Here is a 12,187-nt window from a genome sequence, read left to right as displayed (position 1 = left end):
AGAAACCCCATTCCTAGGTGGTTTTCTTTATGAAGCGGTTCTGTCTAGAATAAAGTCTGTTCTGAGCCGGTTTTCTGCCGAAATTGACTCCTGGGGTGCCTCACGGACTCCCTTCTTGTTGGCAATCCACCGGTGCAGGCTCTGGCTGCAGTTGCACAGGAGACGGAGAAGGCTTTCCTCGTCTTGCCTTTGCCACCTCCTTGGCGCGCTGCAGCCGGATCTGTTGCCGGAGGCGGCGCTGGACACGCCTCAGGGACCTCATCATCCGGGTGACTTTGGCCTCCAGCCGGCAGAGCATTTTGTATTTGCGGCGAGTGCCCTTTTCCCGTCCTTTTTTCCCCATGGAAGATGAGGCTGTGCGTGTCCTTCCCTGGAAATGAAAGCGCCAGGCCACAATTAAGCGGGTGGGGATGTGGGGGGCTGAGAAGTGGCCTGCTGGGCTTGGCTTCCTCTGGAGGAGCTCCAGCCTCGCAGGACTGCTCTGGGCTGAGGAAACCTCTGGCAGGTCCCATGTCGTGCTGGGGCTCCCCGAGGGTTCCAGCCCTGTGGCTTGGCGTGTCCCTGGGGAAGGGGCAGAGGACCTCTCGGGGCCTGCTGAGGCTTCCTTGCCCACGCTGGGGTTTGTGTTTTCATTGCAAGGCTCCTTGGCCAAGGCTGCTGTGGTCCCTGCTCCCCACCACGCAGTCCCTTCCTGTGTGACTGATCTCGATTACTTGCCTGTGCCTGGAGTCTTTCCCTGTTTCTCCAGAGACGACGTGCAATCCAGGCCATGCGGAGCAGCCACATGGCTAGTGAGGCGTTGAATATCAGCCAGGTCATGTCCACCCAGGCAAGGGAGTCCCAAAGCTGGTCCAGAGGGCAGAGCAGCTCACAGGCCTCGCTCTCTGCCACAAAGGGTGGTTGACTCTGGTCTGCAGGAACGGCTCCCATCCTGACCCTGACCCAGTCTTGGAGGCTGCCAAGACCGATGCTGCTGGCCCATTCAAAGAACGAGTTTTCTGCCACAGGCGGCGGTTGCTTCAGGCCCTCAGGAACGATACCCGTCCTGAACCTGACCCAGTCGCAGGGACCGCGGAGGCCAGTGCTGCCGGGCCATTCAGAGAACGGGCTCTCTGCGACAACCGGCGGCCGTTTCTGGTCTTCAGTTTGGCTTTTTGTCCTTAATGTGAGCAAGCTGGGGAGGAAGGGAAGGCCAAGAGCACTGGGGAACGGAGGAAACATTTGGAGAGCCACGGTGAGCAAGAGAACCGGGCTAATGGTCATGGCGGTCTCTCCAGAGCACAAATCTCTCGATACACGAACTGGTTGGTCTGTCAACCCTGAGCAGTGTTCAGGCAGCGACCACCAGGACCGAGTGGCTGCCACATCGGCTGCGCTGGCAAGGGTTTCCGATGTGACATCGGCAAGTCTCTGTGCTGTCACAGAACCTTTCGCCACCAGGCCAGCAGGCGATGGAGGCTGAGGTGGAGCTGGGGAGGACCTGAGCAGGCACATTTTGAAGCCTGCTGCTCCCACGGCGGTGCCCCCCGGTGAACACTGAGCCCAGCAGGGGTGCAGGACCGAGCTCAATGGGATTTGGGCTGTGCCCAGAACTTCTAAGTGAGAAGGAGCTGTGCCCAGAGCTCCCTCCAAGCTGCGTTCAGTGCTGTGCCACAGCTCAGCAGACATGACATGGTTCTGCACCAAAACCTCTTGGATGCCAAGTGGTAGCCCGTGTTAAGAGGAAGGCCAAAAATTCACTCTTGGTTTGACAAAAATCTTCACCGTTGACGAGTGTGACTCGCCTAGAATTATTCATGGAGAGACACGACCAACGGGGTCCTGGGCAAGCAGCGGCTACTGCCCCTCACTGGGACATGGGCACCCCTGGGATCCCCACAGGACATGGGGCCCCTGGGATCCTCACAGGACATGGACACCCTGCCAGGATGCAGGGCCCTCCTCCTGGAACCTGGGCACCCGTGAGGCACCTCACAGCCATGGATGCCCTTTCTCTTCCAGCCCGGCTCTCCTGCTTCTCCTGGAGCACGGGCTCCGCCAGCCCGCACACAGCAGCCTGGCTCGCACCACTGCCTTTCATGGTGCTGCTTCCCTGCATCCCTGCAGTACCAAAATGACACGTGCTACAGGAACAACACACTTTATTGATAGAGTGACAAGCACTTCAAGGTCGAGCAAGCAGGCTGCTCCCAGCAGTTTTGCCAGTTGTCCCAGATGTCTCTGCTGCACAGCCCTGCCCATTGGCTGTTGTGCCAGGTGGACATGGGCAACCCACCAGTACATGGCCACCCATTGGCCATGGCCACCCGGCAGAAACACTGTTACCGGGCTGATAAGTGCCTCCAGCCAGCAGAAGAAGGTGTAGTCTGTGGAGCTGGTCTCACCCCAGGAGCCTTGGGTGGGCTGAGGCACGTCCTGAGGCACGTCCTGAGGCACCAGCTGGCTGCCACCCTGACGAAAATTCACCATTAGAGGGATGAAAATGCTGCAGTTGGAATTTTTGTCCACCTGCTTCCTAACACCTGCCCTTCTTCCTAGTGTGGTGCTAGCCCTCACACCAACCCTTGCAGGTCCTAGGCTTGAAGAACCCAGTGGGTCCTGGACGGGCACTGGCCGCTGCACCCTTACAGGGACATGGGGAGCAACCACCACACAGCTCACCGTGATGGGGGTACCCACCGGGAACCTCACAGGGATGTGGGCACCAAAGCAGGATATGGGCCCCTTCTCTTGAGACATGGGCACCCATGGAGCACCTCATGGCCACGGATGCCCCGTGTTTTCTCCCACCTCAGGTGCCACCCCGCAGGGACAGCAGTGCCCGCTTGCACCACGCCTTTGTGGCAGTTGCATGTCCCTCAATGAGATCCAGAACTTTCAGTAGGGCAGTTGATGGCTCTTCGACACCTTTTGTGCCCCACTGTGCCTGTCTTCATGTATGCCCCTTGGTCAGTGCCACCCGTCACATCCTCCCCCTCCCCGGGGCACCGTGGCTCCTCATGTTCACTCCCCCTTGGCTGGGGCGGCAGGAGGGGCTGGACCCTCGGTCACTACACAGGGTCCTCAGCCAAGGAGGTGCCCAGGCCTGGACAAGCTGAGAAGCCTCTGGACCATGCTCGTAATGACCATAGCCAGTTCTGACCTGGCTATAAAACGGGGCCCTTGCTGAAGACCCCCTTGGAGTGGTCTTCTCCAAGCAGCAGGTCTGTGGCCAGAGCCCTCCCCTTAGAGAAGAACACCATCAAAGGGGCCTTCCTGGGACTGAGTGCCCTCGCCTTCTCTTTGCTGAGTGGTTTTGTTCTGGATATATCCTTGAGCGAGCCCTTGCCCACCCCAGGCAAGCGCTTATTTCTTCTGGGTGCCCTTGAGTGAAAGAGGTTTCTTGGTTTTGTCAGCCAGTGTGCGCGCGCGTGCTCTGGATCCACATTATTCTTATGTGGTTGTGCAGTAATAATATCCCCAACTGGTATCCAAACCTGTGTTTTATAATGTTGCCAGAGTGCTGAATAATTTTGGATAAAGCCCATTTCTAGTTGTTTTTCTTTATTAAATAGTTCTGCCCAAAAAAAGTGTTCGGAGCTGGTATGCTTCTGAAATTGACTCCTGGGGTGCCTCACGGACTCCCTTCTTGTTGGCAATCCACCGGTGCAGGCTCTGGCTGTAGTTGCACAGGAGACGGAGAAGGCTTTCCTCGTCTTGCCTTTGCCACCTCCTTGGCGCGCTGCAGCCGGATCTGTTGCCGGAGGCGGCGCTGGACACGCCTCAGGGACCTCATCATCCGGGTGACTTTGGCCTCCAGCCGGCAGAGCATTTTGTATTTGCGGCGAGTGCCCTTTTCCCGTCCGTTTGTCCCCATGGAAGATGAGGCTGTGCGTGTCCTTCCCTGGAAATGAAAGCGCCAGGCCACAATTAAGCGGGTGGGGATGTGGGGGACTGAGAAGTGGCCTGCTGGGCTTGGCTTCCTCTGGAGGAGCTCCAGCCTCGCAGGACTGCTCTGGGCTGAGGAAACCTCTGGCAGGTCCCGTGTCGTGCTGGGGCTCCCCGAGGGTTCCAGCCCTGTGGCTTGGCGTGTCCCTGGGGAAGGGGCAGAGGACCTCTCGGGGCCTGCTGAGGCTTCCTTGCCCACGCTGGGGTTTGTGTTTTCATTGCAAGGCTCCTTGGCCAAGGCTGCTGTGGTCCCTGCTCCCCACCACGCAGTCCCTTCCTGTGTGACCGATCTCGATTACTCGCCTGTCCCTGGGGTCTCTCCCTGTTTCTCCAGAGACCACGTGCAATCCAGGCCATGCGGAGCAGCCACATGGCTAGTGAGGCGTTGAAGATCAGCCAGGTCATGTCCACCCAGGCAAGGGAGTCCCAAAGCTGGTCCAGAGGGCAGAGCAGCTCACAGGCCTCGCTCTCTGCCACAAAGGGTGGTTGACTCTGGTCTGCAGGAACGGCTCCCATCCTGACCCGGACCCTGTTGTGGAGGCTGCCAAGACTGATGCTGCTGGCCCATTCCGAGAATGGGTTCTCTGCCACAACTGGAGGCTGTGTCTGGTCTTTGATTAGATTTTCTGTCCAGAATGTGAGCCAGTTGGGGAGGAAGGGAAGGCCAAGGCAACTGGGGAACATAGGCAGCATGCAGAGAGCCATGGTCAGTGAGAAAACCAGGCTGAAGCTCATGGTGGTCTCTCCAGAGCACAAACCTCTTGATATTTGAACTGTTTTGGGCTATCCCCCTCAGTAGCGTTCAGGCAGCAACCACCAGGACCGAGTGGCTGCCACATCGGCTGCGCTGGCAAGGGTTTCCGATGTGACATCGGCAAGTCTCTGTGCTGTCACAGAACCTTTCGCCACCAGGCCAGCAGGCGATGGAGGCTGAGGTGGAGCTGGGGAGGACCTGAGCAGGCACATTTTGAAGCCTGCTGCTCCCACGGCGGTGCCCCCCGGTGAACACTGAGCCCAGCAGGGGTGCAGGACCGAGCTCAATGGGATTTGGGCTGTGCCCAGAACTTCTAAGTGACAAGGAGCTGTGCCCAGAGCTCCCTCCAAGCTGCGTTCAGTGCTGTGCCACAGCTCAGCAGACATGACATGGTTCTGCACCAAAACCTCTTGGATGCCAAGTGGTAGCCCGTGTTAAGAGGAAGGCCAAAAATTCACTCTTGGTTTGACAAAAATCTTCACCGTTGACGAGTGTGACTCGTCTAGAATTATTCATGGAGAGACACGACCAACGGGGTCCTGGGCAAGCAGCGGCCACTGCCCCTCACTGGGACATGGGCACCCCTGGGATCCCCATGGACATGGGGCCCCTGGGATCCTCACAGGACATGGACACCCTGCCAGGATGCAGGGCCCTCCTCCTGGAACCTGGGCACCCGTGAGGCACCTCACAGCCATGGATGCCCTTTCTCTTCCAGCCCGGCTCTCCCGCTTCTCCCGGAGCACGGGCTCCGCCAGCCCGCACACAGCAGCCTGGCTCGCACCACTGCATTTCATGGTACCGCTTCCCTGCATCCCCGCAGTACCAAAATGACACGTGTTACAGGAACAACACCCTTTATTGGAGTGACCAGCACTGGAAGGTCAAGCAAATGGGCTGCTGCCAGCGGTTTTGCCAGGTTTCCCAGATGTCTCTGCTTATAATGTTGCCAGAGTGCTGGATAATTTTGGAGAAACCCCATTCCTAGGTGGTTTTCTTTATGAAGCGGTTCTGTCTAGAATAAAGTCTGTTCTGAGCCGGTTTTCTGCCGAAATTGACTCCTGGGGTGCCTCACGGACTCCCTTCTTGTTGGCAATCCACCGGTGCAGGCTCTGGCTGCAGTTGCACAGGAGACGGAGAAGGCTTTCCTCGTCTTGCCTTTGCCACCTCCTTGGCGCGCTGCAGCCGGATCTGTTGCCGGAGGCGGCGCTGGACACGCCTCAGGGACCTCATCATCCGGGTGACTTTGGCCTCCAGCCGGCAGAGCATTTTGTATTTGCGGCGAGTGCCCTTTTCCCGTCCTTTTTTCCCCATGGAAGATGAGGCTGTGCGTGTCCTTCCCTGGAAATGAAAGCGCCAGGCCACAATTAAGCGGGTGGGGATGTGGGGGGCTGAGAAGTGGCCTGCTGGGCTTGGCTTCCTCTGGAGGAGCTCCAGCCTCGCAGGACTGCTCTGGGCTGAGGAAACCTCTGGCAGGTCCCGTGTCGTGCTGGGGCTCCCCGAGGGTTCCAGCCCTGTGGCTTGGCGTGTCCCTGGGGAAGGGGCAGAGGACCTCTCGGGGCCTGCTGAGGCTTCCTTGCCCACGCTGGGGTTTGTGTTTTCATTGCAAGGCTCCTTGGCCAAGGCTGCTGTGGTCCCTGCTCCCCACCACGCAGTCCCTTCCTGTGTGACCGATCTCGATTACTTGCCTGTCCCTGGAGTCTCTCCCTGTTTCTCCAGAGACCACGTGCAATCCAGGCCATGCGGAGCAGCCACATGGCTAGTGAGGCGTTGAATATCAGCCAGGTCATGTCCACCCAGGCAAGGGAGTCCCAAAGCTGGTCCAGAGGGCAGAGCAGCTCACAGGCCTCGCTCTCTGCCACAAAGGGTGGTTGACTCTGGTCTGCAGGAACGGCTCCCATCCTGACCCTGACCCAGTCTTGGAGGCTGCCAAGACCGATGCTGCTGGCCCATTCAAAGAACGAGTTTTCTGCCACAGGCGGCGGTTGCTTCAGGCCCTCAGGAACGATACCCGTCCTGAACCTGACCCAGTCGCAGGGACCGCGGAGGCCAGTGCTGCCGGGCCATTCAGAGAACGGGCTCTCTGCGACAACCGGCGGCCGTTTCTGGTCTTCAGTTTGGCTTTTTGTCCTTAATGTGAGCAAGCTGGGGAGGAAGGGAAGGCCAAGAGCACTGGGGAACGGAGGAAACATTTGGAGAGCCACGGTGAGCAAGAGAACCGGGCTAATGGTCATGGCGGTCTCTCCAGAGCACAAATCTCTCGATACACGAACTGGTTGGTCTGTCAACCCTGAGCAGTGTTCAGGCAGCGACCACCAGGACCGAGTGGCTGCCACATCGGCTGCGCTGGCAAGGGTTTCCGATGTGACATCGGCAAGTCTCTGTGCTGTCACAGAACCTTTCGCCACCAGGCCAGCAGGCGATGGAGGCTGAGGTGGAGCTGGGGAGGACCTGAGCAGGCACATTTTGAAGCCTGCTGCTCCCACGGCGGTGCCCCCCGGTGAACACTGAGCCCAGCAGGGGTGCAGGACCGAGCTCAATGGGATTTGGGCTGTGCCCAGAACTTCTAAGTGAGAAGGTGCTGTGCCCAGAGCTCCCTCCAAGCTGCGTTCAGTGCTGTGCCACAGCTCAGCAGACATGACATGGTTCTGCACCAAAACCTCTTGGATGCCAAGTGGTAGCCCGTGTTAAGAGGAAGGCCAAAAATTCACTCTTGGTTTGACAAAAATCTTCACCATTGACGAGTGTGACTCGCCTAGAATTATTCATGGAGAGACACGACCAACGGGGTCCTGGGCAAGCAGCGGCCACTGCCCCTCACTGGGACATGGGCACCCCTGGGATCCCCACAGGACATGGGGCCCCTGGGATCCTCACAGGACATGGACACCCTGCCAGGATGCAGGGCCCTCCTCCTGGAACCTGGGCACCCGTGAGGCACCTCACAGCCATGGATGCCCTTTCTCTTCCAGCCCGGCTCTCCTGCTTCTCCTGGAGCACGGGCTCCGCCAGCCCGCACACAGCAGCCTGGCTCGCACCACTGCCTTTCATGGTGCTGCTTCCCTGCATCCCCGCAGTACCAAAATGACACGTGCTACAGAACAACACACTTTATTGATAGAGTGACAAGCACTTCAAGGTCGAGCAAGCAGGCTGCTCCCAGCAGTTTTGCCAGTTGTCCCAGATGTCTCTGCTGCACAGCCCTGCCCATTGGCTGTTGTGCCAGGTGGACATGGGCAACCCACCAGTACATGGCCACCCATTGGCCATGGCCACCCGGCAGAAACACTGTTACCGGGCTGAATAAGTGCCTCCAGCCAGCAGAACAAGGTGTAGTCTGTGGAGCTGGTCTCACCCCAGGAGCCTTGGGTGGGCTGAGGCACGTCCTGAGGCACCAGCTGGCTGCCACCCTGACAAAAATTCACCATTAGAGGGATGAAAATGCTGCAGTTGGAATTTTTGTCCACCTGCTTCCTAACACCTGCCCTTCTTCCTAGTGTGGTGCTAGCCCTCACACCAACCCTTGCAGGTCCTAGGCTTGAAGAACCCAGTGGGTCCTGGACGGGCACTGGCCGCTGCACCCTTACAGGGACATGGGGAGCAACCACCACACAGCTCACCGTGATGGGGGTACCCACCGGGAACCTCACAGGGATGTGGGCACCAAAGCAGGATATGGGCCCCTTCTCTTGAGACATGGGCACCCATGGAGCACCTCATGGCCACGGATGCCCCGTGTTTTCTCCCACCTCAGGTGCCACCCTGCAGGGACAGCAGTGCCCGCTTGCACCACGCCTTTGTGGCAGTTGCATGTCCCGCAATGAGATCCAGAACTTTCAGTAGGGCAGTTGATGGCTCTTCGACACCTTTTGTGCCCCACTGTGCTTGTCTTCATGTATGCCCCTTGGTCAGTGCCACCCGTCACATCCTCCCCCTCCCCGGGGCACCGTGGCTCCTCATGTTCACTCCCCCTTGGCTGGGGCGGCAGGAGGGGCTGGACCCTCGGTCACTACACAGGGTCCTCAGCCAAGGAGGTGCCCAGGCCTGGACAAGCTGAGAAGCCTCTGGACCATGCTCGTTATGACCATAGCCAGTTCTGACCTGGCTATAAAACGGGGCCCTGGCTGAAGACCCCCTTGGAGTGGTCTTCTCCAAGCAGCAGGTCTGTGGCCAGAGCCCTCCCCTTAGAGAAGAACACCATCAAAGGGGCCTTCCTGGGACTGAGTGCCCTCGCCTTCTCTTTGCTGAGTGGTTTTGTTCTGGATATATCCTTGAGCGAGCCCTTGCCCACCCCAGGCAAGCGCTTATTTCTTCTGGGTGCCCTTGAGTGAAAGAGGTTTCTTGGTTTTGTCAGCCAGTGTGCGCGCGCGTGCTCTGGATCCACATTATTCTTATGTGGTTGTGCAGTAATAATATCCCCAACTGGTATCCAAACCTGTGTTTTATAATGTTGCCAGAGTGCTGAATAATTTTGGATAAAGCCCATTTCTAGTTGTTTTTCTTTATTAAATAGTTCTGCCCAAAAAAAGTGTTCGGAGCTGGTATGCTTCTGAAATTGACTCCTGGGGTGCCTCACGGACTCCCTTCTTGTTGGCAATCCACCGGTGCAGGCTCTGGCTGTAGTTGCACAGGAGACGGAGAAGGCTTTCCTCGTCTTGCCTTTGCCACCTCCTTGGCGCGCTGCAGCTGGATCAGTTTCCGGAGGCGGCGATTGTCACCCCTCAGGGACCTGACCATCCGGGCGAATTTGGCCTCCAGCTGGCTGAACAATTTGTAATTGCAGCAAGTGCCCTTTTCCCATCGGTTTGTCCCCATGGAAGATGAGGCTGTGCGTGTCCTTCCCTGGAAATGAAAGCGCCAGGCCACAATTAAGCGGGTGGGGATGTAGGGGGCTGAGAAGTGGCCTGCTGGGCTTGGCTTCCTCTGGAGGAGCTCCAGCCTCGCAGGACTGCTCTGGGCTGAGGAAACCTCTGGCAGGTCCCGTGTCGTGCTGGGGCTCCCCGAGGGTTCCAGCCTTGTGGCTTGGCGTGTCCCTGGGGAAGGGGCAGAGGACCTCTCGGGGCCTGCTGAGGCTTCCTTGCCCACGCTGGGGTTTGTGTTTTCATTGCAAGGCTCCTTGGCCAAGGCTGCTGTGGTCCCTGCTCCCCACCACGCAGTCCCTTCCTGTGTGACTGATCTCGATTACTTGCCTGTCCCTGGAGTCTTTCCCTGTTTCTCCAGAGACGACGTGCAATCCAGGCCATGCGGAGCAGCCACATGGCTAGTGAGGCCTTGAATATCAGCCAGGTCATGTCCACCCAGGCAAGGGAGTCCCAAAGCTGGTCCAGAGGGCAGAGCAGCTCACAGGCCTCGCTCTCTGCCACAAAGGGTGGTTGACTCTGGTCTGCAGGAACGGCTCCCATCCTGACCCGGACCCTGTTGTGGAGGCTGCCAAGACTGATGCTGCTGGCCCATTCCGAGAATGGGTTCTCTGCCACAACTGGAGGCTGTGTCTGGTCTTTGATTAGATTTTCTGTCCAGAATGTGAGCCAGTTGGGGAGGAAGGAAAGGCCAAGGCAACTGGGGAACATAGGCAGCATGCAGAGAGCCATGGTCAGTGAGAAAACCAGGCTGAAGCTCATGGTGGTCTCTCCAGAGCACAAACCTCTTGATATTTGAACTGTTTTGGGCTATCCCCCTCAGTAGCGTTCAGGCAGCAACCACCAGGACCGAGTGGCTGCCACATCGGCTGCGCTGGCAAGGGTTTCCGATGTGACATCGGCAAGTCTCTGTGCTGTCACAGAACCTTTCGCCACCAGGCCAGCAGGCGATGGAGGCTGAGGTGGAGCTGGGGAGGACCTGAGCAGGCACATTTTGAAGCCTGCTGCTCCCACGGCGGTGCCCCCCGGTGAACACTGAGCCCAGCAGGGGTGCAGGACCGAGCTCAATGGGATTTGGGCTGTGCCCAAACTTCGAGGAGCTGTGCCCAGAGCTCCCTCCAAGCTGCGTTCAGTGCTGTGCCACAGCTCAGCAGACATGACATGGTTCTGCACCAAAACCTCTTGGATGCCAAGTGGTAGCCCGTGTTAAGAGGAAGGCCAAAAATTCACTCTTGGTTTGACAAAAATCTTCACCGTTGATGAGTGTGACTCGTCTAGAATTATTCATGGAGAGACACGACCAACGGGGTCCTGGGCAAGCAGCGGCCACTGCCCCTCACTGGGACATGGGCCCCCCTGGGATCCCCACAGGACATGGGGCCCCTGGGATCCTCACAGGACATGGACACCCTGCCAGGATGCCGGGCCCTCCTCCTGGAACCTGGGCACCCGTGAGGCACCTCACAGCCATGGATGCCCTTTCTCTTCCAGCCCGGCTCTCCCGCTTCTCCCGGAGCACGGGCTCCGCCAGCCCGCACACAGCAGCCTGGCTCGCACCACTGCATTTCATGGTACCACTTCCCTGCATCCCCGCAGTACCAAAATGACACGTGCTACAGGAACAACACGCTTTATTGGAGTGACCAGCACTGGAAGGTCAAGCAAATGGGCTGCTGCCAGCGGTTTTGCCAGGTTTCCCAGATGTCTCTGCTTATAATGTTGCCAGAGTGCTGGATAATTTTGGAGAAACCCCATTCCTAGGTGGTTTTCTTTATGAAGCGGTTCTGTCTAGAATAAAGTCTGTTCTGAGCCGGTTTTCTGCTGAAATTGACTCCTGGGGTGCCTCACGGACTCCCTTCTTGTTGGCAATCCACCGGTGCAGGCTCTGGCTGCAGTTGCACAGGAGACGGAGAAGGCTTTCCTCGTCTTGCCTTTGCCACCTCCTTGGCGCGCTGCAGCCGGATCTGTTGCCGGAGGCGGCGCTGGACACGCCTCAGGGACCTCATCATCCGGGTGACTTTGGCCTCTGAAGTCTGAAGAAGCTGAGAAGCCTCTGGATTCTGTGACTCTCTGGGGCATAGAATCATAGGGTCATTTTGATTTGCAGAGACCCTCGAGGTCACAGAGTTCAAACATTAAGCTCACACTGGTACTAGCCCGTGTTTCTACGAAACTCATCTGTGTGTTTTAAACCCCTGTTGGATGGTGACTCCAGCACTGCCCTGGGCAGCCTGTTCCAACACCCGAGAGCCCTTTTTGGGAAGCAATTTTCCCCAATATCGAATCTAAACCTCCCCTGGTGCAACTTGAAGCTGTTTCCTCTCATCCTATCAGCTGTTACTTGGGAGAAGAGACCAACTCCCTCGATGCTCCAAGCTCCTTTCAGGCAGGTCAGAGATCAGAAGGTCTCCCCTCAGCTCCTGTTCTCCAGCTGAACCCCCAGCTCCCTCAGCCGCTCCCATCACCCTTGTGCTCCAGCCCCTCACCAGCTCCGTTCCCTTCTCTCAACTCACTCCAGCACCTCAAGGGCTTTCTTGTTGTGAGGGGGCCCAAAGCTGACCCCAGGATCCGAGGTGCGGCCTCCCCAGTGCCCAGCGCACGGTCCCGCTGCCGCTGCAGCGGGCGGGCGGGCGGGGCGGGGGCGGAA

At 58.2% G+C, this 12,187-nt stretch overlaps 1 long non-coding RNA gene across 1 annotated transcript; it reads right to left on the bottom strand.

Moving 5' to 3' along the window:
• Positions 1–11,154: 11,154 nt before the first annotated feature.
• Positions 11,155–12,168, bottom strand: LOC135996860 (uncharacterized). Its single transcript, XR_010607321.1, has 2 exons — positions 12,027–12,168; positions 11,155–11,610 (listed from the first exon to the last, which is right to left on the bottom strand). It is a non-coding gene; the product is annotated as an uncharacterized LOC135996860 (long non-coding RNA).
• Positions 12,169–12,187: the final 19 nt, after the last annotated feature.

This window comes from Caloenas nicobarica, chromosome 20, assembly GCF_036013445.1.
Source record: "Caloenas nicobarica isolate bCalNic1 chromosome 20, bCalNic1.hap1, whole genome shotgun sequence".
Classification (NCBI taxonomy): Eukaryota; Metazoa; Chordata; class Aves; order Columbiformes; family Columbidae; genus Caloenas; species Caloenas nicobarica.
This window is presented reverse-complemented; position numbering and strand designations above follow the sequence as displayed.